The sequence below is a fragment of the Engystomops pustulosus genome, chromosome 6 (assembly GCF_040894005.1).
Source record: "Engystomops pustulosus chromosome 6, aEngPut4.maternal, whole genome shotgun sequence".
NCBI lineage: Eukaryota > Metazoa > Chordata > Amphibia > Anura > Leptodactylidae > Engystomops > Engystomops pustulosus.
In genome coordinates, this window is record NC_092416.1 from 186246998 (window position 1) to 186273769 (window position 26772).

Genomic DNA, 26772 nt, shown 5'->3' on the forward strand with positions numbered 1-26772 from the left:
CAGGATGTAACTCAGGATCAGTACAGGATAAGTAATGTCATGTATGTACACAGTGACTGCACCAGCAGCAGAATAGTGAGTGCAGCTCTGGGGTATAATACAGGATGTAACTCAGGATCAGTACAGGATAAGTAATGTCATGTATGTACACAGTGACTGCACCAGCAGCAGAATAGTGAGTGCAGCTCTGGAGTATAATACTGGATGTAACTCAGGATCAGTACAGTATAAGTAATGTCATGTATGTACACAGTGACTGCACCAGCAGCAGAATAGTGAGTGCAGCTCTGGGGTATAATACAAGATGTAACTCAGGATCAGCACAGGATAAGTAATGTCATGTATGTACACAGTGACTGCACCAGCAGCAGAATAGTGAGTGCAGCTCTGGAGTATAATACAGGATGTAACTCAGGATCAGTACAGGATAAGTAATGTCATGTATGTACACAGTGACTGCACCAGCAGCAGAATAGTGAGTGCAGCTCTGGGGTATAATACAGGATGTAACTCAGGATCAGTACAGGATAAGTAATGTCATGTATGTACACAGTGACTGCACCAGCAGCAGAATAGTGAGTGCAGCTCTGGAGTGTAATACAGGATGTAACTCAGGATCAGTACAGGATAAGTAATGTCATGTATGTACACGGTTACTGCACCAGCAGCAGAATAGTGAGTGCAGCTCTGGGGTATAATACAGGATGTAACTCAGGATCAGTACAGGATAAGTAATGTCATGTATGTACACAGTGACTGCACCAGCAGCAGAATAGTGAGTGCAGCTCCGGAGTATAATACAGGATGTAACTCAGGATCAGTACAGGATAAGTAATGTCATGTATGTACAGTGACTGCACCAGCAGCAGAATAGTGAGTGCAGCTCTGGGGTATAATACAGGATGTAACTCAGGATCAGTACAGGATAAGTAATGTCATGTATGTACACAGTGACTGCACCAGCAGCAGAATAGTGAGTGCAGCTCTGGGGTATAATACAGGATGTAACTCAGGATCAGTACAGGATAAGTAATGTCATGTATGTACACAGTGACTGCACCAGCAGCAGAATAGTGAGTGCAGCTCTGGGTATAATGCAGGATGTAACTCAGGATCAGTACAGGATAAGTAATGTCATGTATGTACACAGTGACTGCACCAGCAGCAGAATAGTGAGTGCAGCTCTGGGGTATAATACAGGATGTAACTCAGGATCAGTACAGGATAAGTAATGTCATGTATGTACACAGTGACTGCACCAGCAGAAGAATAGTGAGTGCAGCTCTGGAGTATAATACTGGATGTAGCTCAGGATCAGTACAGGATAAGTAATGTCATGTATGTACACAGTGACTGCACCAGCAGCAGAATAGTGAGTGCAGCGCTGGGGTATAATACAAGATGTAACTCAGGATCAGCACAGGATAAGTAATGTCATGTATGTACACAGTGACTGCACCAGCAGCAGAATAGTGAGTGCAGCTCTGGAGTGTAATACAGGATGTAACTCAGGATCAGTACAGGATAAGTAATGTCATGTATGTACACGGTTACTGCACCAGCAGCAGAATAGTGAGTGCAGCTCTGGGGTATAATACAGGATGTAACTCAGGATCAGTACAGGATAAGTAATGTCATGTATGTACACAGTGACTGCACCAGCAGCAGAATAGTGAGTGCAGCTCCGGAGTATAATACAGGATGTAACTCAGGATCAGTACAGGATAAGTAATGTCATGTATGTACAGTGACTGCACCAGCAGCAGAATAGTGAGTGCAGCTCTGGGTATAATGCAGGATGTAACTCAGGATCAGTACAGGATAAGTAATGTCATGTATGTACACAGTGACTGCACCAGCAGCAGAATAGTGAGTGCAGCTCTGGGGTATAATACAGGATGTAACTCAGGATCAGTACAGGATAAGTAATGTCATGTATGTACACAGTGACTGCACCAGCAGAAGAATAGTGAGTGCAGCTCTGGAGTATAATACTGGATGTAGCTCAGGATCAGTACAGGATAAGTAATGTCATGTATGTACACAGTGACTGCACCAGCAGCAGAATAGTGAGTGCAGCGCTGGGGTATAATACAAGATGTAACTCAGGATCAGCACAGGATAAGTAATGTCATGTATGTACACAGTGACTGCACCAGCAGCAGAATAGTGAGTGCAGCTCTGGAGTGTAATACAGGATGTAACTCAGGATCAGTACAGGATAAGTAATGTCATGTATGTACACGGTTACTGCACCAGCAGCAGAATAGTGAGTGCAGCTCTGGGGTATAATACAGGATGTAACTCAGGATCAGTACAGGATAAGTAATGTCATGTATGTACACAGTGACTGCACCAGCAGCAGAATAGTGAGTGCAGCTCTGGGGTATAATACAGGATGTAACTCAGGATCAGTACAGGATAAGTAATGTCATGTATGTACACAGTGACTGCACCAGCAGCAGAATAGTGAGTGCAGCTCTGGGTATAATGCAGGATGTAACTCAGGATCAGTACAGGATAAGTAATGTCATGTATGTACACAGTGACTGCACCAGCAGCAGAATAGTGAGTGCAGCTCTGGGGTATAATACAGGATGTAACTCAGGATCAGTACAGGATAAGTAATGTCATGTATGTACACAGTGACTGCACCAGCAGAAGAATAGTGAGTGCAGCTCTGGAGTATAATACTGGATGTAGCTCAGGATCAGTACAGGATAAGTAATGTCATGTATGTACACAGTGACTGCACCAGCAGCAGAATAGTGAGTGCAGCGCTGGGGTATAATACAAGATGTAACTCAGGATCAGCACAGGATAAGTAATGTCATGTATGTACACAGTGACTGCACCAGCAGCAGAATAGTGAGTGCAGCTCTGGAGTGTAATACAGGATGTAACTCAGGATCAGTACAGGATAAGTAATGTCATGTATGTACACAGTGACTGCACCAGCAGCAGAATAGTGAGTGCAGCTCTGGGGTATAATACAGGATGTAACTCAGGATCAGTACAGGATAAGTAATGTCATGTATGTACGCAGTGACTGCACCAGCAGCAGAATAGTGAGTGCAGCTCTGGAGTATAATACAGGATGTAACTCAGGGTCAGTACAGGATAAGTAATGTCATGTATGTACACAGTGACTGCACCAGCAGCAGAATAGTGAGTGCAGCTCTGGGGTATAATACAGGATGTAACTCAGGATCAGTACAGGATAAGTAATGTCATGTATGTACATAGTGACTGCACCAGCAGCAGAATAGTGAGTGCAGCTCTGGGGTATAATACAGGATGTGACTCAGGATCAGTACAGGATAAGTAATGTCATGTATGTACACAGTGACTGCACCAGCAGCAGAATAGTGAGTGCAGCTCTGGGGGTATAATACAGGATGTAACTCAGGATCAGTACAGGATAAGTAATGTCATGTATGTACACAGTGACTGCACCAGCAGAATAGTGAGTGCAGCTCTGGGGTATAATACAGGATGTAACTCAGGATCAGTACAGGATAAGTAATGTCATGTATGCACACAGTGACTGCACCAGCAGCAGAATAGTGAGTGCAGCTCTGGGGTATAATACAGGATGTAACTCAGGATCAGTACAGGATAAGTAATGTCATGTATGCACACAGTGACTGCACCAGCAGCAGAATAGTGAGTACAGCTCTGGGGTATAATACAGGATGTAACTCAGGATCAGTACAGGATAAGTAATGTCATGTATGTACACAGTGACTGCACCAGCAGCAGAATAGTGAGTGCAGCTCTGGAGTATAATACAGGATGTAACTCAGGATCAGTACAGGATAAGTAATGTCATGTATGTACACAGTGACTGCACCAGCAGCAGAATAGTGAGTGCAGCTCTGGAGTATAATACAGGATGTAACTCAGGATCAGTACAGGATAAGTAATGTCATGTATGTACACAGTGACTGCACCAGCAGCAGAATAGTGAGTGCAGCTCTGGGGTATAATACAGGATGTAACTCAGGATCAGTACAGGATAAGTAATGTCATGTATGTACACAGTGACTGCACCAGCAGCAGAATAGTGAGTGCAGCTCTGGGGTATAATACAGGATGTAACTCAGGATCAGTACAGGATAAGTAATGTCATGTATGTACACAGTGACTGCACCAGCAGCAGAATAGTGAGTGCAGGTCTGGGGTATAATACAGGATGTAACTCAGGATCAGTACAGGATAAGTAATGTCATGTATGCACACAGTGACTGCACCAGCAGCAGAATAGTGAGTACAGCTCTGGGGTATAATACAGGATGTAACTCAGGATCAGTACAGGATAAGTAATGTCATGTATGCACACAGTGACTGCACCAGCAGCAGAATAGTGAGTGCAGCTCTGGGGTATAATACAGGATGTAACTCAGGATCAGTACAGGATAAGTAATGTCATGTATGTACACAGTGACTGCACCAGCAGCAGAATAGTGAGTGCAGCTCTGGGGTATAATACAGGATGTAACTCAGGATCAGTACAGGATAAGTAATGTCATGTATGTACACAGTGACTGCACCAGCAGCAGAATAGTGAGTGCAGCTCTGGAGTATAATACAAGATACAAATATATGAAACCTTCAAGAAAAATGAGCACATAATAATTAAAACATTTAGTTCAGTATTTGTTCTCCATACATACATCACCTTTGTGCTCCGGGTTATCGTCTTCCCTGCAGGGAATATTCCGTCACGATGTCCGGCACAATTCCAAACAAGGAAAGATTTTAGATACAAAAGATTCTAAATCTTGAGTTATGATTCTTGTTAGATGTAACTCGCAGTCTAGAACCCCAAGTCCAGCTCCTTGTGAGAGACGACCACGTTGAAGGTGTACCACAAGACCCAGAAGACCAGACTCAGGGCGATGATGATGGCCCCGGTGTAGATGTAGAAATCCCAGTAACTATAGGGAGCGAATATCCCCACAAGGAGCAGAATGACCCCCACCAGGTCAAAGAGGAGGGCGATGAGGAATATGGGGGTGCAGCGGCCGATGAACTTCGGAGACTTCATGGTGGCGGACACCCTGGGCTATGACGAGGAGACCTTTACATGGCTGAGGCGCAGGTTATACGTTGTGACGTTTTCCACCAGGTATATGGATAGTCAAACAGTCCACACCTCTGCCTGCTATCTCACCGCACACCAGTAACTCTTTACTCCCCGCCGGGACATTTCTGAGCTATTTCTGCCCTGAAAAACCTGACGGATGACATGATAGACCGAGAACAACAACACCTTGGCTGCGGGTGGTGGCATTGTGCAGAAGAAAACCGCAGCACAGATTACTGGCGGGACACATGTACTAATCACTGTCCTGCTACATGTGTAACGTGTTTCATCAGGAGGATAAATATAGAACACAGCGTTATGTTACACCGTCACCTCCTGACATAGCAGTTATATCCTGTACATAGGGGGCAGTATTATAGCAGTTATATCCTGTACACAAGGGGCGGTATTATAGCAGTTATATCCCTGTACATAGGGGCAGTATTATAGTAGTTATATTCCTGTACATAGGGGGCAGTATTATAGCAGTTATATCCCTGTACATAGGGGCAGTATTATAGCAGTTATATCCTGTACATAGGGGGCAGTATTATAGTAGTTATATTCTTGTACATAGGGGGCAGTATTATAGTAGTTATATTCCTGTACATAGGGGGCAGTATTATAGCAGTTATATCCTGTACATAGGGGGCAGTATTATAGTAGTTATATTCCTGTACATAGGGGGCAGTATTATAGTAGTTATATTCCTGTACATAGGGGGCAGTATTATAGTAGTTATATTCTTGTACATAGGGGGCAGTATTATAGTAGTTATATTCCTGTACATAGGGGGCAGTATTATAGCAGTTATATCCTGTACATAGGGGGCAGTATTATAGTAGTTATATTCCTGTACATAGGGGGCAGTATTATAGTAGTTATATTCCTGTACATAGGGGCAGTATTATAGTAGTTATATTCCTGTACATAGGGGGCAGTATTATAGTAGTTATATTCCTGTGCATAGGGGGCAGTATTATAGCAGTTATATCCTGTACATAGGGGGCAGTATTATAGTAGTTATATTCCTGTACATAGGGGGCAGTATTATAGTAGTTATATTCCTGTACATAGGGGGCAGTATTATAGCAGTTATATCCTGTACATAGGGGGCAGTATTATAGTAGTTATATTCCTGTACATAGGGGGCAGTATTATAGTAGTTATATTCCTGTACATAGGGGCAGTATTATAGTAGTTATATTCCTGTACATAGGGGGCAGTATTATAGTAGTTATATCCTGTACATAGGGGGCAGTATTATAGTAGTTATATTCCTGTACATAGGGGCAGTATTATAGTAGTTATATTCCTGTACATAGGGGGCAGTATTATAGTAGTTATATTCTTGTACATAGGGGGCAGTATTATAGCAGTTATATTCCTGTACAGAGGGGGCAGTATTATAGTAGTTATATCCTGTATATAGGGGGCAGTATTATAGTAGTTATATTCTTGTACATAGGGGGCAGTATTATAGCAGTTATATTCTTGTACATAGGGGGCAGTTTTATAGTAGTTATATTCCTGTACATAGGGGGGCAGTATTATAGTAGTTATATTCTTGTACATAGGGGGCAGTATTATAGTAGTTATATCCCTGTACATAGGGGCAGTATTATAGTAGTTATATTCTTTTACATAGGGGGCAGTATTATAGCAGTTATATTCCTGTACAGAGGGGCCAGTATTATAGTAGTTATATCCTGTATATAGGGGGCAGTATTATAGTAGTTATATTCTTGTACATAGGGGGCAGTATTATAGCAGTTATATTTTTGTACATAGGGGGCAGTATTATAGTAGTTATATTCCTGTACATAGGGGGGCAGTATTATAGTAGTTATATTCTTGTACATAGGGGGCAGTATTATAGTAGTTATATTCCTGTACATAGGGGGCAGTATTATAGTAGTTATATTCTTGTACATAGGGGGCAGTATTATAGTAGTTATATTCCTGTACATAGGGGCAGTATTATAGTAGTTATATTCTTGTACATAGGGGGCAGTATTATAGCAGTTATATTCTTGTACATAGGGGGCAGTATTATAGTAGTTATATTCTTGTACATAGGGGGCAGTATTATAGTAGTTATATTCTTGTACATAGGGGCAGTATTATAGTAGTTATATTCCTGTACATAGGGAGCAGTATTATAGTAGTTATATTCTTGTACATAGGGGGCAGTTTATAGTAGTTATATTCCTGTACATAGGGGGCAGTATTATAGTAGTTATATTCCTGTACATAGGGGGCAGTATTATAGTAGTTATATTCCTGTACATAGGGGGCAGTATTATAGTAGTTATATTCCTGTACATAGGGGGCAGTATTATAGTAGTTATATTCTTGTACATAGGGGGCAGTATTATAGTAGTTATATTCTTGTACATAGGGGGCAGTATTATAGTAGTTATATTCCTGTACATAGGGGGCAGTATTATAGTAGTTATATTCCTGTACATAGGGGGCAGTATTATAGTAGTTATATTCCTGTACATAGGGGGCAGTATTATAGTAGTTATATTCTTGTACATAGGGGGCAGTATTATAGTAGTTATATTCTTGTACGTAGGGGGCAGTATTATAGTAGTTATATTCCTGTACATAGGGGGCAGTATTATAGTAGTTATATTCCTGTACATAGGGGTCAGTATTATAGTAGTTATATTCCTGTACATAGGGGTCAGTATTATAGTAGTTATATTCTTGTACATAGGGGGGGAGTATTATAGTAGTTATATCCCTGTACATAGGGGGCAGTATTATAGTAGTTATATTCCTGTACATAGGGGTCAGTATTATAGTAGTTATATTCTTGTACATAGGGGGGGAGTATTATAGTAGTTATATCCCTGTACATAGGGGGCAGTATTATAGTAGTTATATTCCTGTACATAGGGGGCAGTATTATAGTAGGTATATTCCTGTACATAGGGGGCAGTATTATAGTAGTTATATTCTTGTACATAGGGGGCAGTATTATAGTAGTTATATTCCTGTACATAGGGGGCAGTATTATAGTAGTTATATTCTTGTACATAGGGGGCAGTATTATAGTAGTTATATTCCTGTACATAGGGGCAGTATTATAGTAGTTATATTCTTGTACATAGGGGGCAGTATTATAGTAGTTATATTCCTGTACATAGGGGGGCAGTATTATAGTAGTTATATTCTTGTACATAGGGGGCAGTATTATAGTAGTTATATTCCTGTACATAGGGGGCAGTATTATAGTAGTTATATTCTTGTACATAGGGGGCAGTATTATAGTAGTTATATTCCTGTACATAGGGGCAGTATTATAGTAGTTATATTCTTGTACATAGGGGGCAGTATTATAGCAGTTATATTCTTGTACATAGGGGGCAGTATTATAGTAGTTATATTCTTGTACATAGGGGGCAGTATTATAGTAGTTATATTCTTGTACATAGGGGCGGTATTATAGTAGTTATATTCCTGTACATAGGGAGCAGTATTATAGTAGTTATATTCTTGTACATAGGGGGCAGTATTATAGTAGTTATATTCCTGTACATAGGGAGCAGTATTATAGTAGTTATATTCCTGTACATAGGGGACAGTATTATAGTAGTTATATTCCTGTACATAGGGGGCAGTATTATAGTAGTTATATTCCTGTACATAGGGGCAGTATTATAGTAGTTATATTCCTGTACATAGGGGACAGTATTATAGTAGTTATATTCTTGTACATAGGGGGCAGTATTATAGTAGTTATATTCTTGTACATAGGGTGCAGTATTATAGTAGTTATATTCTTGTACATAGAGGGCAGTATTATAGTAGTTATATTCCTGTACATAGGGGGCAGTATTATAGTAGTTATATTCCTGTACATAGGGGGCAGTATTATAGTAGTTATATTCTTGTACACAGGGGGCAGTATTATAGTAGTTATATTCCTGTACATAGGGGCAGTATTATAGTAGTTATATTCTTGTACATAGGGGGCAGTATTATATTAGTTATATTCCTGTACACAGGGGGCAGTATTATAGTAGTTATATTCCTGTACATAGGGGGCAGTATTATAGTAGTTATATTCCTGTACATAGGGGCAGTATTATAGTAGTTATATTCCTGTACATGGGGGGCAGTATTATAGTAGTTATATTCTTGTACATAGGGGGCAGTATTATAGTAGTTATATTCCTGTACATAGGGGGCAGTATTATAGTAGTTATATTCCTCTACATAGGGGGCAGTATTATAGTAGTTATATTCTTGTACATAGGGGACAGTATTATAGTAGTTATATTCCTGTACATAGGGGCAGTATTATAGCAGTTATATTCTTGTACATAGGGGGCAGTATTATAGTAGTTATATTCTTGTACATAGGGGGCAGTATTATAGTAGTTATATTCCTGTACATAGCGGGCAGTATTATAGTAGTTATATTCCGGTACATAGGGGGCAGTATTATAGTAGTTATATCCCTGTACATAGGGGGCAGTATTATAGTAGTTATATTCCTGTACATAGGGGGCAGTATTATAGTAGTTATATTCTTGTACATAGGGGGCAGTATTATAGTAGTTATATTCTTGTACATAGGTGGCAGTATTATAGTAGTTATACTCTTGTACATAGGGGGCAGTATTATAGTAGTTATATTCCTGTACATAGGAGGCAGTATTATAGTAGTTATATTCTTGTACATAGGGGGCAGTATTATAGTAGTTATATTCCTGTACATAGGAGGCAGTATTATAGTAGTTATATTCCTGTACATAGGGGGCAGTATTATAGTAGTTATATTCTTGTACATAGGGGGCAGTATTATAGTAGGTATATTCTTGTACATAGGGGGCAGTATTATAGTAGTTATATCCCTGTACATAGGGGGCAGTATTATAGTAGTTATATTCTTGTACATAGGGGGCAGTATTATAGTAGTTATATCCCTGTACATAGGGGGCAGTATTATAGTAGTTATATTCTTGTACATACGGGGCAGTATTATAGTAGTTATATCCCTGTACATAGGGGGCAGTATTATAGTAGTCATATTCCTGTACATAGGGGGCAGTATTATAGTAGTTATATTCTTGTACATAGGGGGCAGTATTATAGTAGTTATATTCTTGTACATAGGGGGCAGTGTTATTGTAGTTATATTCCTGTACATAGTGGCAGTATTATTGTAGTTATATTCCTGTACATAGGGGCAGTATTATAGTAGTTATATTCCTGTACATACGGGGCAGTATTATAGTAGTTATATTCTTGTACATAAGGGCAGTATTATAGTAGTTATATTCCTGTACATAGGGGGCAGTATTATAGTAGTTATATTCTTGTACATAGGGGGCAGTATTATAGTAGTTATATTCTTGTACATAGGGGGCAGTATTATTGTAGTTATATTCCTGTACATAGGGGCAGTATTATAGTAGTTATATTCCTGTACATAGGGGGCAGTATTATAGTAGTTATATTCCTGTACATAGGGGGCAGTATTATAGTAGTTATATTCCTGTACATAGGGGGCAGTATTATAGTAGTTATATTCCTGTACATAGGGGGCAGTATTATAGTAGTTATATTCCTGTACATAGGGGGCAGTATTATAGTAGTTATATTCTTGTACATAGGGGGAGTATTATAGTAGTTATATTCTTGTACATAGGGGGCAGTATTATAGTAGTTATATTCCTTTACATAGGGGGCAGTATTAAAGTAGTTATATTCCTGTACATAGGGGGCAGTATTATAGTAGTTATATTCCTGTACATAGGGGGCAGTATTATAGTAGTTATATTCCTGTACATAGGGGGCAGTATTATAGTAGTTATATTCCTGTACATAGGGGTCAGTATTATAGTAGTTATATTCTTGTACATAGGAGGCAGTATTATAGTAGTTATATTCCTGTACATAGGGGGCAGTATTATAGTAGTTATATTCCTGTACATAGGGGGCAGTATTATAGTAGTTATATTCTTGTACATAGGGGGAGTATTATAGTAGTTATATTCTTGTACATAGGGGGCAGTATTATAGTAGTTATATTCCTGTACATAGGGGGCAGTATTAAAGTAGTTATATTCCTGTACATAGGGGGCAGTATTAAAGTAGTTATATTCCTGTACATAGGGGGCAGTATTATAGTAGTTATATTCCTGTACATAGGGGGCAGTATTATAGTAGTTATATTCTTGTACATAGGGGGCAGTATTATAGTAGTTATATTCTTGTACATAGGGGGCAGTATTATAGTAGTTATATTCTTGTACATAGGGGGCAGTATTATAGTAGTTATATTCCTGTACATAGGGGGCAGTATTATAGTAGTTATATTCTTGTACATAGGGGGCAGTATTATAGTAGTTATATTCTTGTACATAGGGGGCAGTATTATAGTAGTTATATTCCTGTACATAGGGGGCAGTATTATAGAAGTTATATTCCTGTACATAGGGGGCAGTATTATAGTAGTTATATTCCTGTACATAGGGGGCAGTATTATAGTAGTTATATTCCTGTACATAGGGGGCAGTATTATAGTAGTTATATTCTTGTACATAGGGGGAGTATTATAGTAGTTATATTCTTGTACATAGGGGGCAGTATTATAGTAGTTATATTCCTGTACATAGGGGGCAGTATTAAAGTAGTTATATTCCTGTACATAGGGGGCAGTATTAAAGTAGTTATATTCCTGTACATAGGGGGCAGTATTATAGTAGTTATATTCCTGTACATAGGGGGCAGTATTATAGTAGTTATATTCTTGTACATAGGGGGCAGTATTATAGTAGTTATATTCTTGTACATAGGGGGCAGTATTATAGTAGTTATATTCTTGTACATAGGGGGCAGTATTATAGTAGTTATATTCCTGTACATAGGGGGCAGTATTATAGTAGTTATATTCTTGTACATAGGGGGCAGTATTATAGTAGTTATATTCTTGTACATAGGGGGCAGTATTATAGTAGTTATATTCCTGTACATAGGGGGCAGTATTATAGTAGTTATATTCCTGTACATAGGGGGCAGTATTATAGTAGTTATATTCCTGTACATAGGGGGCAGTATTATAGTAGTTATATTCCTGTACATAGGGGGCAGTATTATAGTAGTTATATTCTTGTACATAGGGGGCAGTATTATAGTAGTTATATTCTTGTACATAGGGGGCAGTATTATAGTAGTTATATTCCTGTACATAGGGGGCAGTATTATAGTAGTTATATTCCTGTACATAGGGGGCAGTATTATAGTAGTTATATTCCTGTACATAGGGGGCAGTATTATAGTAGTTATATTCCTGTACATAGGGGGCAGTATTATAGTAGTTATATTCCTGTACATAGGGGGCAGTATTATAGTAGTTATATTCTTGTACATAGGGGGCAGTATTATAGTTGTTATATTCCTGTACACAGGGGGCAGTATTATAGTAGTTATATTCCTGTACATAGGGGGCAGTATTATAGTAGTTATATTCCTGTACATAGGGGGCAGTATTATAGTAGTTATATTCCTGTACATAGGGGGCAGTATTATAGTAGTTATATTCCTGTACATAGGGGGCAGTATTATAGTAGTTATATTCTTGTACATAGGGGGCAGTATTATAGTAGTTATATTCTTGTACATAGGGGGCAGTATTATAGTAGTTATATTCCTGTACATAGGGGGCAGTATTATAGTAGTTATATTCCTGTACATAGGGGGCAGTATTATAGTAGTTATATTCCTGTACATAGGGGGCAGTATTATAGTAGTTATATTCCTGTACATAGGGGGCAGTATTATAGTAGTTATATTCCTGTACATAGGGGGCAGTACTATAGTAGTTATATTCTTGTACATAGGGGGCAGTATTATAGTAGTTATATTCTTGTACACAGGGGGCAGTATTATAGTAGTTATATCCCTGTACATAGGGGGCAGTATTATAGTAGTTATATTCTTGTACATAGGGGGCAGTATTATAGTAGTTATATTCCTGTACATAGGGGGCAGTATTATAGTAGTTATATTCCTGTACATAGGGGGCAGTATTATAGTAGTTATATTCCTGTACATACGGGGCAGTATTATAGTAGTTATATTCTTGTGCATATTGCAGATACAGTAGTTTACCACTTCTCTGTGTGTACAATCTTTATTCAGACATAAGCAGATTACAGACAGGATCGGGTTCTTGACTTTAGGCAGGATTATGGTTTAGTCATTTATAGATCGGATGACAATACTCATTGTACAGACAATACTTTCCTTTTCTCAGTATTTTAGTTAGTATTACAGTATTACATTAGTCGGGTTACGGAGTCATAATGTCAGTTCTGATAGATAAAGACATGCGCCATACAACACCCTGGACAAACAGACTCAGAGGTTAAAACCTAGGTTTCTATGAGAGGAATGTTACGTTGGGTGTCATATAGATTGCTGCGGTTGAGTATCACATGCTGGTCTTAGATACAGCAGCTCAGCACGCAGACTTATCTCACAATCTGTAGGCTTAGATACACCAGCATACAATCATCTACGTTTTGAAAAACTTAATATTAAAATTTACATAATTTGTCCCTGTGTTCCCAGCCTGTAAGAAGCCGTGTGTTACTGAAAGCTATAGACGTTACTAATAGTAACTAATAAGACCTAGGGCTCCCACTAGTGGAAGACAAGAGACTTGCAACAACATGACACAGAGATGACATCGGGGACCGTGTTGGATGTGTCAAACTGGAGGCAACTGTCCTTATTCACATTTTAGCTGTCCGAGGGTAACAAGACTATAGGCCCTTGCCTTCCTGAGTGGCAATTTATTGGTGAAGCATATACAATTCTGTGGCGCTATGTGCTGTGGTCGTTGGAAACTGGAGCTTGTCTTATTCCTCTCTTTTATATATTTGAAGCATTGTTCGTCTATAGAGAAAAAGTGTCATTGGATTGAAAGCTCAATAAGAAAGCACTGGCAGTGGTCTTCTGGTACCGCCATGGGGTCCGCATTGACGCTTCCCTTAGAACGCAGTGCTATACCTGTAATCACCCCAAACCATCTTTGTGATGTGACCTATGAGGTCCTAATGACCTAAGCAAAAGCTGAAATGGTAAGTTCATTGTTCAGTTTTGTTACAATCGGGCACAGGCGTAGATAGAAGGCTCTCCTACAATGTCATTGAGTGAGTCCCCATTATGAGCAGGGAAAACCCCATTACCGGAGTGGAGTCCACACCTCAGTGCGTGGCGGGTCTTATTTTTGTATTGTTTTTACACCGTCTCCAGAACTGTTCACTTTTTTCGCTATGTACCCTACATGCCAGTGTTAGATACAGCAGTCAGTGTTACACTAGGCAGGTTTATCACTCGTTGGGGAGGCTTAGATACGCCAGCGTACAGCCACCTATAATGTTTTGACAAACCTAATTTGTCCTTCTGTACTCGGCCAGTAAGAAGTCGTTGTTACTGAAAGCTATAGATGTGAAGACAAGTAACTGTAAGACCCAGGGCCCCCACCAGTGACAGACAGTAGGCGCACAACAATAGTTTTCACGAAACAGAGGTCACATTGGGACAAGAGTCGCTTGGATCAAACTTGCTTGGAGGCAATTGCCCTTACAGGCAGTCCCCGGGTTACATACAAGATAGGGTCTGGAGGTTTGTTCTTAAATTGAATTTGTATGTAAGTCGAAACTGTATATTTTATAATAGAAGTTCTGGAAAAAAAAATTCTTTTGCCCCAGTGACAATTGGAGTTTCAAAATTTTTGGTGTAATTGGACCAAGAATTATCAATAAAACTTCATTACAGACACCTTACAGCTGATCAGTGCAGTCTGGGACTATAGTAAAGCATCCAGAGGTCACAGTGGGCAGAGAGGTCCGTCTGTAACTATGGGTTGCCTGTAAGTCGGGTGTCCTTAAGTAGGGGACCGCCTGTATTCACATTTCTGCTGTCCAAGGGTAAGTAAGCTCTGGGCCTCTGCTCCGCTGACCTCCTTCTCTGCACCATGTGGACCTCACCCATTGGCAATCTGTTAACATGAGGACGTGAAACAGCACAGGTTTCTTGGGACGGAGCGGAAATCCAGGACTGTTCCTCTTCTTCCGGGAATGTTGGGAGGTGTGAAGTACATAAATTATATGTGTGATGTTTAGTTGACACATAACATAGGCTAGCCTGCATATATAATAGTAGAAGCAGCCAGAATCACAACCTCCATGCTTTATACTTCTGCTATACACTGTGCTTTTTGATATGTTAGTAGCTGCAAAGTAAAATGATGTTTGGAAGTTAATGGAAATGTATTATCCCTCTCGTTTATATATATTTGAAGCATTTGTCTATAGAGAAATACTGTAATTGCAATGCCAGCACAGGAAGATGCCACGCACAGTGGTCTTGTGGTACTGCAATGGGGTCCACATTGAGGTTTCCTTTCATAAACAATGCTAAAATATCTATTTTCTTCCCAAAATGACTTTGTGTTGGGAACGATGAGGTTCTGATGACAAGGAAGACCTGGGGCAAACAGAAATGGTAGGTTTTAAGTGAGCGCCCAGAGTAGATATCAGGCTCACACGCAATGGGGCACATTTACTTACCTGTCCACGTCGCGATCTCCGATCTGGAATGTCAGATGAACATGCACTGTGCCGCGATTCACTGCAAGCGTGCGCCAGCTATCCTGCATGTGTCGCTCCCCGCTCAGGTGCGCTGGAGTTCACCTTCTCCTTCTCAGTGCATGTAAGTGCATGGCTTGCGACACAATTTAAAGTTAAATGCTGCGGTTTGTCCCATGGCCCAACCCCCCTGATCTGTATCGCACGAAAGCCGGTGCGATTGCGCCAAATTCCAATCGCGTGCAACACAATACCCTTCTTAATCCCTGTCCTGGTGGCGTGATCCCCGAAAAGTCGGAAAACCCGATGAAAATACTATGTAAATAAGCCCCAATGTCGTCGGTAAGTCAGTGAGTGAATTCTGTTGTACTGCGTGCTGTGGTTGCGCCTATAATCCCTTTATTTTATATATTTTAAGCATTTTTCCATCTATAGAGAAAAACTGTAATTGCAATAAAAGCATAAGAAGAATCGGCTGGTATTGGGCTTGTGGTACCGCCATGGGGTCTTCTTTGATGCTTCCCTTGAGCAGCAATGACATTTTCCCCCAAATGTCTTTGTGATGTGACCTATGAAGTAGGTTCATCGTTTGGTTTTGTTATAAGTGGGTGCAGGGAGTAGATCTGAGGCTCACACATAATATCCCCCACATTAGTCCCCATGATGAGCTGGGTTACTCTTTACTTCCTGGGAAACCCCTGCGCTGCGCGTCCCACAAGACGGGGAATAGATTCCGGGTTTTATTTTTGTATCGTCTTTGCCACATCATCTACAAGGACTGTTCACCTGTTTCCCAATATCCTCCACACCCCTGACACTTCATTGTCACGATGAGAGCATTGTTTTGACATTTTGAGTGATCTCGGTATATAAAATCCTTACACAATAAAGATGTAAGTCTGTACAGTGTATATAGATTCATAGTGACGCGAGTACTCAGACAATGCAGGGAGCAGCAGTAAGCGAGCACGGCCTCCATATTACTACATACCTGTGTCCTGAATGATGGGGCGCAGGGTGAGCCGCTGCTATACATCTCATTATCATGCATGTAAAAATTCATCAGCCAAATCCGGATCTCCCATGACATCTGCTGTGGGGGCGAGAGTCAGGAGGCCACTCATCTCCTAATACAGATGACCTTCTTACAAATATTTGGACTGTCACCAATTCTAAGCCTTAGACCTGGTACAGCACCAACCACCCCGAGGAGGACGACTTTTGAGTACGGTTTGCACAATTCCCATCCTGCTCCCTCAAATCCTGGGCAGAACAAACTATACTCCTTAGCCATCGGCTATTCCTCCATACATTGGGTTTGGCCTATAGCGAAGGAATAAGCCACCAGGCACTTCTGGGAGGGGCATCAGATGTATTAAAAATGTAACATGGCCAATCCTTTTCCCCTCTTCCCCATCATTCTCCACAATGAGAACAGAACATCCTAAAGACTTCACTTTCTAGTAGTATTCTCCGTTTTATAATTCTAAATTCTCCCCGAGCCCTTAGGTTAGGAGTCCGGAACCTTTTTAGCTCTGAGGGCCATGAACACAACATATTTTAAAATGTAATTCTGTGAGAGCCATACAATATGCACTGCCCCCCCTGTAAATAGGGAGCCCCAGCACTCGGCCCCCCCTGTAAATAGGGAGCCCCAGCACTCGGCCCCCCCTGTAAATAGGGAGCCCCAGCACATATGTAGCCACATCCCATGCAACCAAATAGACAGGCGGCCCCAGCACATGCCCCCCAAGTAGACAGGCGGCCCCAGCACATGCCCCCCAAGTAGACAGGCGGCCCCAGCACATGCCCCCCAAGTAGACAGGCGGCCCCAGCACATGCCCCCAAGTAGACAGGCGGCCCCAGCACATGCCCCCAAGTAGACAGGCGGCCCCAGCACATGCCCCACAGTATATTGGTAACCATGGCACATGCCCCCAGTATCAAATATTTGTACACATGTAGTTATCTCGTCTATTTCGACGCTTCGTGCAACAAAGTTTCGGATTGCCTTTGTATAAAATTACAGGATCATTTATTGGATGCACAACGTGTTTTGGCCTCTGTCAGGTGCAGGAACTGGGTGACATGCAGGAGGCAGGCAGCGGTAACATCCCTGCGTCTTACATGTACACACTGACAATCACTATGAATCAATGATTTGTCCCAGAGCCATCAGAAGAGCCACATCCGGCTCCCGAGCCATAGGTTCCCGACCCCTGCCCTAGGTGGAGGCTGAGCTGCCGCAACTCACTTCTCCCCCCTCCCCTCTCCATAGACAGCCATGTAATCTTCTTACTAGCAAGAGAGAATGCAGCCGAGACATCAGAGAGAAATTCATTGAGAAAGCCGAGTACAAGAGGTGCCGAGGAAGTGCAGAAAGAATCACGTCCCTCCGATAAGGTAATATTCATTCACATTTATTGCAATTTGAGTGTGAAAAAAAAAAAAAATTATCCTGAAAAAAAATACAAGATGAACTTTTATGTTCTGTTTTGCCACAAAAAAAAAAGTCCAATTTTTGGCATTCCCGTGTGCGAGTCTGATCCTCTTGTTCCATAAAATGTAAAACATAGGAAAATATAAAAATCCCCTCCGAAAAAAAAAAATACCCGTAATAAACAGCAATTAGATTTTTTTTTACATAGAAATAAACATTTGTAAACATGTTGTAAAAAAGGACACGAAAAAAAAAATTAAGCTTAAAAAAAAAAAAAAAATTCCTATCGCTATGGGGGAGGGGCAAAGAAAAAATTATGCCAAAACACTGTATAAAAATAATAGTACAACCAGTGACTATAAATAGTGTCATTGTATAAAACATCACATCCGCCCGATAAAAGAGAGGCGGAGCCTCAGGGATTTGGGGGGAGAACAGGCGCCAGCGATAATTCGGTCACAGTAGAAATGGATTCCTCATCCGGGAATTTCATGAAATGTTCCGTTTCTTTCCGACCTAAAGAGAAAAACATACAATACATTGACTATCAAGTCGTAAAGGGCAACTCTGTACACACTGATTACACCAAGGATGTGAGACAGTAACACAACAATAGCGCCCCCACATGTCAGTAGGTCAGGACTGGTATTGCAGTTTGGTGCTATAAAACTTGGGTAACCATCTCCAAAAAATAAAAAAGGACTGGGAAGCGAATTCCAACATCTACTGTAAGTTGAGATGAAAATTCGATATTGTATGGACTTATTCTCCCCCTAATTCTCCATGAATAAGAGGTGGGGGTGGAGGGACAAGAGGAGCGGACCCCCGGCCAATGAGGCTTATTATTCCCTATCCAGCTTTTTAAATCAAGAGTTGGATCCATCCACTTTGGCTCAAAAATTGCAACATTTTCCCAAAAACATTCCCAAATAGACAATTTTTGGGTCCGTTATTGCCCGGCATCGCGTGTTCTGCTCCACCAGATCCTACAGATGTTCCCCAGTTACATCTCCCGTCTACGGGAACACATGGATCTGCCTGCAGCGCCCCCTTGTGGCTCATTTATTTACATAGACCCCTGTAATCTTTGGAGGGGGATGTACAAGATTAGAAACTGCGGGAAACTCCCTCCAAGATCCATCTCCCATCCCCAGGCCTCGCCCAGGATTTACAGCTCTGATTCCATTGAAATGGGCAAGCCCAATCGGAGGGGGAGGAGGGGGCGGCTATTGTGCAGAGCTCCCCCCTAGGAGGGGGGGGGGGAGGGCTAATAACACAGGGCTATTAGCAGGTAAATTGGGTGCAGCAGTCATCATGGGATGTAATGGTTATTACTGTGGAGTATGGTAATTGCTTTCCATGTGTGATGTATAGCGCTCAGTGCCACCTCCTTACTATAGCCAATCAGGAAGAAGCCTGAGGGGACATGTTCTCCGGAGGTAAAATATTCTCTGGTGCATGGGATGGAACAGTGGGGAGTGGGACCCTAATTCTCCCTCCCGGTCATAGGCCCCACATTGCAGCATGATGTAGCCCTGACGTGCAGCACGAGCCCCTCCGGGCTTATCTCTCCTGTGTGAGAGGACACACGCGCTCCATGCTACACGTCAGGTCCGGCGTCTGTGGATGATCTGCAGAACATCTGTCATCAACCCTGTAGATCAGTGACAAAATGTTTTCGGGTAGAGTAACCCCATTATTTCACATATTTGGGTGGAGGTCACATCAGAAATTGAGGAGGGACTGTTCGTGTCATATTCCTGGAAGTCGTCCGACCAGCTCCAGCCCCAGAGATGCTTCCCTATAGGCTCAGATGTGAGCGTCACCTGTGTACAGCAGTGTATAATGGAGGGGCTACCTGCAGAGCCCGCTGGATCCTGAGGATCCCACCTCTTGTGGGAAATCCAATGTCACGCCGAGGGGTCGCCAGGGGTCACAGCGAGCACCCCCTCTCCCTCACCGCCTCAACCGGGGGTCACAGCGAGCACCCCCTCTCCCTCACCGCCTCAACCGGGGGTCACAGCGAGCACCCCCTCTCCCTCACCGCCTCAACCGGGGGTCACAGCGAGCACCCCCTCTCCCTCACCGCCTCAACCGGGGGTCACAGCGAGCACCCCCTCTCCCTCACCGCCTCAACCGGGGGTCACAGCGAGCACCCCCTCTCCCTCACCGCCTCAACCGGGGGTCACAGCGAGCACCCCCTCTCCCTCACCGCCTCAACCGGGGGTCACAGCGAGCACCCCCTCTCCCTCACCGCCTCAACCGGGGGTCACAGCGAGCACCCCCTCTCCCTCACCGCCTCAACCGGGGGTCACAGCGAGCACCCCCTCTCCCTCACCGCCTCAACCGGGGGTCACAGCGAGCACCCCCTCTCCCTCACCGCCTCAACCGGGGGTCACAGCGAGCACCCCCTCTCCCTCACCGCCTCAGCCAGGGGTCACAGCGAGCACCCCCTCTCCCTCACCGCCTCAGCCAGGGGTCACAGCGAGCACCCCCTCTCCCTTACCGCCTCAACCGGGGGTCACAGCGAGCACCCCCTCTCCCTTACCGCCTCAACCGGGGGTCACAGCGAGCACACCCCCCCCCCCCAGGCTGCATTCACACATTGCGCTTTGGTTGCCTTTTCATTGTGTTTAAAACTCATTACAACAGCTGAGGAGAGGTGATTTGCCAAAATACATTACTATTTACATTTACATTTGTTAACATGTTTACACAGCATTTTGTAAATGCAAATGTTAACAATAATATAATTAGGCAAATCTCCTCTCCTCAGCTTTTATAATGTGTTTTACTACCTCTCCAGGGGTCGCAGCGAGCACCCCCTCCCCTTACTACCTCTCCAGGGGTCGCAGCGAGCACCCCTCTCCCCTTACTACCTCTCCAGGGGTCGCAGCGAGCACCCCCCTCCCCTTACTACCTCTCCAGGGGTCGCAGCTAGCACCCCCTCCCCTTACTACCTCTCCAGGGGTCGCAGCTAGCACCCCCCTCCCCTTACTACCTCTCCAGGGGTCGCAGCTAGCACCCCCCTCCCCTTACTACCTCTCCAGGGGTCGCAGCTAGCACCCCCCTCCCCTTACTACCTCTCCAGGGGTCGCAGCAAGCACCCCCCTCCCCTTACTACCTCTCCAGGGGTCGCAGCAAGCACCCCCCTCCCCTTACTACCTCTCCAGGGGTCGCAGCAAGCACCCCCCTCCCCTTACTACCTCTCCAGGGGTCGCAGCAAGCACCCCCTCCCCTTACTACCTCTCCAGGGGTCGCAGCAAGCACCCCCTCCCCTTACTACCTCTCCAGGGGTCGCAGCAAGCACCCCCCTCCCCTTACTACCTCTCCAGGGGTCGCAGCAAGCACCCCCTCCCCTTACTACCTCTCCAGGGGTCGCAGCAAGCACCCCCTCCCCTTACTACCTCTCCAGGGGTCGCAGCAAGCACCCCCCTCCCCTTTTCATAAGATTTTGACCAGAGGGGGCGATGGACCTAGAAATCTGTGTGAACACCGACTAATGACATTCCAGGGATGCCAGGACACGGGGCACATTATGTCATATTGGGCGGCAGCTCCAGGAAATAACAGCAATAAATAACTACCTGGAAGATCCTCGCTGAGGAGACCCTGGGGGCATGCTGACACTTGTAGTCCCACAGGAGGTACTGGGATCATTCAAAGGCCACATTCATATTGGCGACTGGGGAAAGCTGGGTGATGGTCAAAAGCAGCCATATTGGTTCTCACCTAGCTTTCCCAAATTAGTCATAATCCAGCTTTCCCAAAGTGGTTTTATTATTTTTAACCCAGCTTTCCTAAAGCACCCAAGTTAGTCATAACTCAGCTTTCCCAGAATACACGACAGCATTGTATTAGTTCATATGTACCTCCGCCTGGCACCGCTGGTAACCTCACCTGTCCATCCACTCCTAGACCAGCCTGTCCTCCACCCTCAGGCCTTCTGTGACCACTAGGTGTCCATTCACACTCAGCTCCAGCTGTGACCCTGCAGGGGTCGGGGTGTCCTGGGAGCAGCTGTAGGCATTGTTGATGAAGACAGCAGCATCCAGGGGTGAGGGGGTGCTGGGCACAGGGGGCACCCTGCTGGGCACTGGCTCAGTTTTCCTTCTGCTCCCCTTGGAGAACCTCTCGGAGAACTTCCTGGCCAGTTGGACCAGGTTACTCTTCTTGGGGGAGACCTGAGATTCCTTCATCAGATCTTCTATGGAGACCTCCAGATTGAGGGAGTACCAGGCTAACCACCAGAGCAGGCTGAAGAAGAGCAGGATCCCCCCAGTGTAGATCAAGAACTCCCCAAAACTTCTGCCATTCAGCTCCAGGGTGACAAAGATGCCAATGAGGATGAGGCTGAGCCCCACCACATCAAAGACCAGAGCCAGGACGAAGAGGAAGGAGCAGCGGCCGAGCAGCCTCCTGGGGTGTCCCTGAGACATCACTGAGGCTGCACTCACCTGCGAGCACTCACCCTCACCTGTGCCCTCCCCTGTGCTCTGCATAAATCCCCTCCCACCTCAGGGTGTGTTCACATGCTGCATCCTCAGCACTTGCCATCCCTCCTGGTAACACACCAATGGTAAATGTAACCAAAAAGCTACTTTAACAGTGTGAACGCACCCTGAGAGCGCATTCACAAGATTTCCATGCGCGTTTTCTGATGCGTTTTTGACCCATTCCACTTGCTCCAGCCTGGATCACATGCAGAGGTTACATTGTGTTTCCTTTGCATTTACTAAAACACAATGTAACCTCAGCATGTAATCAAGGCTGGAGCTGAAGTGGAATGTGTCAATCATCGTGTGAATGCTCCCTGAGGTGTTGGCAGAGGTGAACTACAAGTCTCAGCATGGCATTCTAGTGTCTGCCAGGGGTCGGGCTGCCTGTACATCCGTGCTGAGGGTTTTGCTGGGACTTCTGGTTCCTAAACATCCGCAGGCTCCTCTGTGCTTATAACCCACAGCCACAAGGTACATCATATGATACACATTGGGGGTCATTTACCTATTCTATGGAATGCTCTGCCCTGGACTATCAGGCTGTAAACAAAGAAGGACCACCACAGCAGCTTGAGGCCGCGTTCACATGCTGCGTTGTTGGTTGTGTTTTCATTGCGTTTGAAACGCATTGCAAAAGCTGAGGAAAGGCGATTCGCCAAATTACATTACGGTTTACATTTGCTAACACAATGTTTAAAAAAAATGCATATGTAAACACAGTGTTAACACATGTGTTAACATCACATTTTGTAAACGCAAATATTAACAGTAATGTAATTAGACAAATCACCTCTCGTCAGCTGTTGTAATGCGTTTCAATCGCAATGAAAACTATTTCGACTGACATTTTGACGTTGCTTCCTCTGACTCCTGACACTAGAATCGCTTTCTGAGACTTTTAGTTCTCCTCTGTCAACAACGTCCAGCATTACCGATGTGGCAGCTGCATTTAACTACCTGTGACAAGACATGCTGGTAATTGTGGTGCCACAGCTGCAATGTTACAGACAACAGCCCCTTTGCTCCTCTTCCTCTGCTTAGGAACCAGAAGTCCCAGCAAGCCCAGGCTTCTATTCTAGGATCCTGAGAGGCCAAGCAGGTTGTGTTCTTCTATCTGATGCTACAATGGCATGCTGGGACTTGTAGTGCCAGCTCGGATACAAGCTCTGAATATCTTCTACCTGTGAGTCCTTGATGAATGTGGAGGAGGCAGAATTTACTGAACTCCGAGGTCTATCACCACATCTATAGTGTCCAACTAGTAGTAGTAGTAGTAGTATGCTGAGAGTTGTAGTTCACTACCATCTATTGCAACCAGCAGGTAAGACAACAGTAACCTATCCCTGAGGTTAGTGGCCCGAGTATGATACCCACATAGCGGTCAGTGGTTATAATAGTCCACCGGCTGCAGAGGGTGATGGACCTTAGAGATGGAGCTGGGCTGGACAGGTCCTGCACAACAATTGCACTGGAGCGCTGAGTATGTAAGGACCTGTACAGTGGGGTGATGTGGGAGACCTCTAACCTTACAATAATGAATATCCATCAGATGCCCCATACACATGCACCCTCAGATTCACCCCACACATTTACCCCAGAACAGAAGGATGTGCAGGATTGGGGCCCCCATGTACTTCTCAGGGTGGGTCGGTCCCATTGTATCTGATCCATGCTGAGGCTGCAGGTGGAATAGGGTAGTAGCAGGGAACACCAGCTAGACGTCAGCCTGGATGTAGTAACCCGAAAAACTTCCTGGAGCAAATGACGTCACATCCCAGGACATTGCAACAATCTCTCGTATCTCGTCTGTGTATTTCTCATTCTGTTTAATAAAGTTGGATGTATTTTACTAAACAAGGTCCATATTTTGTATCGGTTTATCAATCGGCCCCATGGGCTAACCTATAGTATACTCCAGTACTTACACCAGGTCCTGTGTCTGTGCCGGGGTATCAGCCCCTATAGAGGTCTTTAGAATGACACAATTATCTCTCAGGTTACATCCTATCAGTTCTGTGTTCTATAACCTATAACTTTGTTACTTTTCCAGAGGTGTAACTGGTCGGGTTTGTTTTTTGTGAGTTACATTGTATTTTTGAATGGTTATATTTTGGGGAACATTCCACCTGTTGAGTGACTTCTTTTAACCCCTTTCCGCTCATTGAGCTTATTCCATTTGACATTATTCACATATTAAAGTTTGTGGTGATGACGAGTGCGGAGAGTTTTATTTCTGTTGCTTGTGGCTTATGTTTTGCAGGACGAGGAGCAGCTTTAAGAAGAACCATATATGATGCTCAGGCGATCAGCCGGACGTAACAGAACGGCCGGGTTCTGGATTGGGCTAGTGACCTCCTACGTCCCACTACTGGTTCCTCGTAGGTCAGTGATGGGCAACCTTTTGAGCTTGGTGTGTCAAAATTCGCCAAAAAACCGAGCATAACTCGGGTGGTGTGTCACCTTGACAAAAAAAACATATTTTTTTGATATTTATAGTTTAAATAACAAATATGTATACTATTTAACTTCTAGGGTACTTTAACCGTGGATTGTCTGATTGATCCTACCATGTACTGCCATACAATCAGACAGGTGTGAAATTGCTTAGTAACCTGCAAACTTTCAGTCATGAAAGTTCACAGGTTATAGCGAGGGCGCAGGCACCGCTGTCCGCATTTCCTTCATGCCCTCTTGGCATGGAGAAGGTGTGCGGAGCAAAATAATCGCAATGTCTGGCGATTTGCAAGGCGTTGCGATTATTTCAGGGCTTGTACGTCACAAAACTGACACACAAGTCCTGATGACTGTCTTCTATCATACAGTGCACTGACCTTACTCACTGTATGATGGGAGTTGTTGTCCTCCCTCATCCCTGCTCTGGAGCTGGTCAGTGTAGAGGTGGCAGCTGCTGGGACATCACACAAGGCAGCAGCAATGTGGCCTCTGACTGTGTTGCCATCCTACCCCCACCACAACTATCAGGAGCTGCAGAGGAGCCTCCTGGGTGTATGGCCGGGTCACCTCTCCTGCTGTGCCCTGTGCGGATACCTGTGCTGACTGGAGACACTAGGCACAGCTCACACATGGGGAGGGGCCGGCCCGGGGGAGGAGGAGGAGGGGGGAGTGCTGGAAGCTCAGTTCAATCTCTCAGCCTCCTGGCTACTGCACCTGGTCATGTAGGATGAAACTTAACTCTCAGGCAGCCGCGTGTCAGTGAAAATGGCTACATGTGTCAGCACTGACACGCGTGTCATAGGTTAGCCATCACTGTCGTAGGTGGCTGTTGTCTTGTGGTGCATTATGGGAAATGTATTGGTAAAGGGGTTTTCCTTGAATTCTGGAAACCCCCAATGAATGGACTATACAAATAAGTTCTTACCTTGTGTTGATTTCTGGTTCCAGCATGATGGTGGCTTCCAGACCCCAGAACTTCTGGTTCAGCTGGTCCCAGAGGCCGCAGATGTGATATGTAAATAATGAAATGCATTGCATTATGGGTAACCAGATGACTTATTATCACTATAACCTCTAAAACCTCATCATGTGGGTAGTTTTTCTACAGTATTGCAATTTGAAGTCTTTGTTGAATTCCCCACCCCAAAAAGTCCTTGTCACTTGTACAATGCCCCCTAAAAATTAGGAATAAAATGAATAATTTTATTGTATGCAGCGCCGAGTTTGTAATGTGCATACAATGCTTTCACAAATTAATTATAATCTATACAGTGACCCCCACACAATATCCACCAGACTAGTAAATTATAGTATAGTGCCTCCTCCTGAATTAATTAAAACAGCTCAGAAGATTAATACAGCACCAGAACCAAGCTTATTACAGGAATAAAGCACCAGAATTGGGCTCTGGACAAAAAATATAGCACCAGAACCAGGCTCTGGACAAAATACAGCACCAGAATCTGGACGAAAATACAGCACCAGAACCAGGCTATGGACAAACATAAAGCACCAGAACTGGGCTACGGATAAAAAGACAGCACCAGACCTGGGCTATAGGCAAAATGCAGCACCAGAGCTGAGCTCTAGACAAAAATCTAGCACCAGAACTGGGCTATGGATAAAAATAAAGCACCAGAAAAAGACATTTTTTTCATTCCCCTTAATCTT

At 43.7% G+C, this 26772-nt stretch overlaps 1 long non-coding RNA gene across 3 annotated transcripts in view; it reads left to right on the forward strand.

Moving 5' to 3' along the window:
• LOC140065159 (uncharacterized) overlaps positions 1-25989 on the forward strand; it is an 81308-nt gene extending 55319 nt beyond the window's left edge. For all 3 annotated transcript variants that reach the window (XR_011847861.1, XR_011847862.1, XR_011847863.1), the window contains 3 exons: positions 17987-18111; positions 24908-25029; positions 25924-25989. This is a non-coding gene — a long non-coding RNA (uncharacterized lncRNA). The remainder of the gene's footprint in view (positions 1-17986; positions 18112-24907; positions 25030-25923) is intronic.
• The last annotated feature ends 783 nt before the right edge of the window (positions 25990-26772 follow it).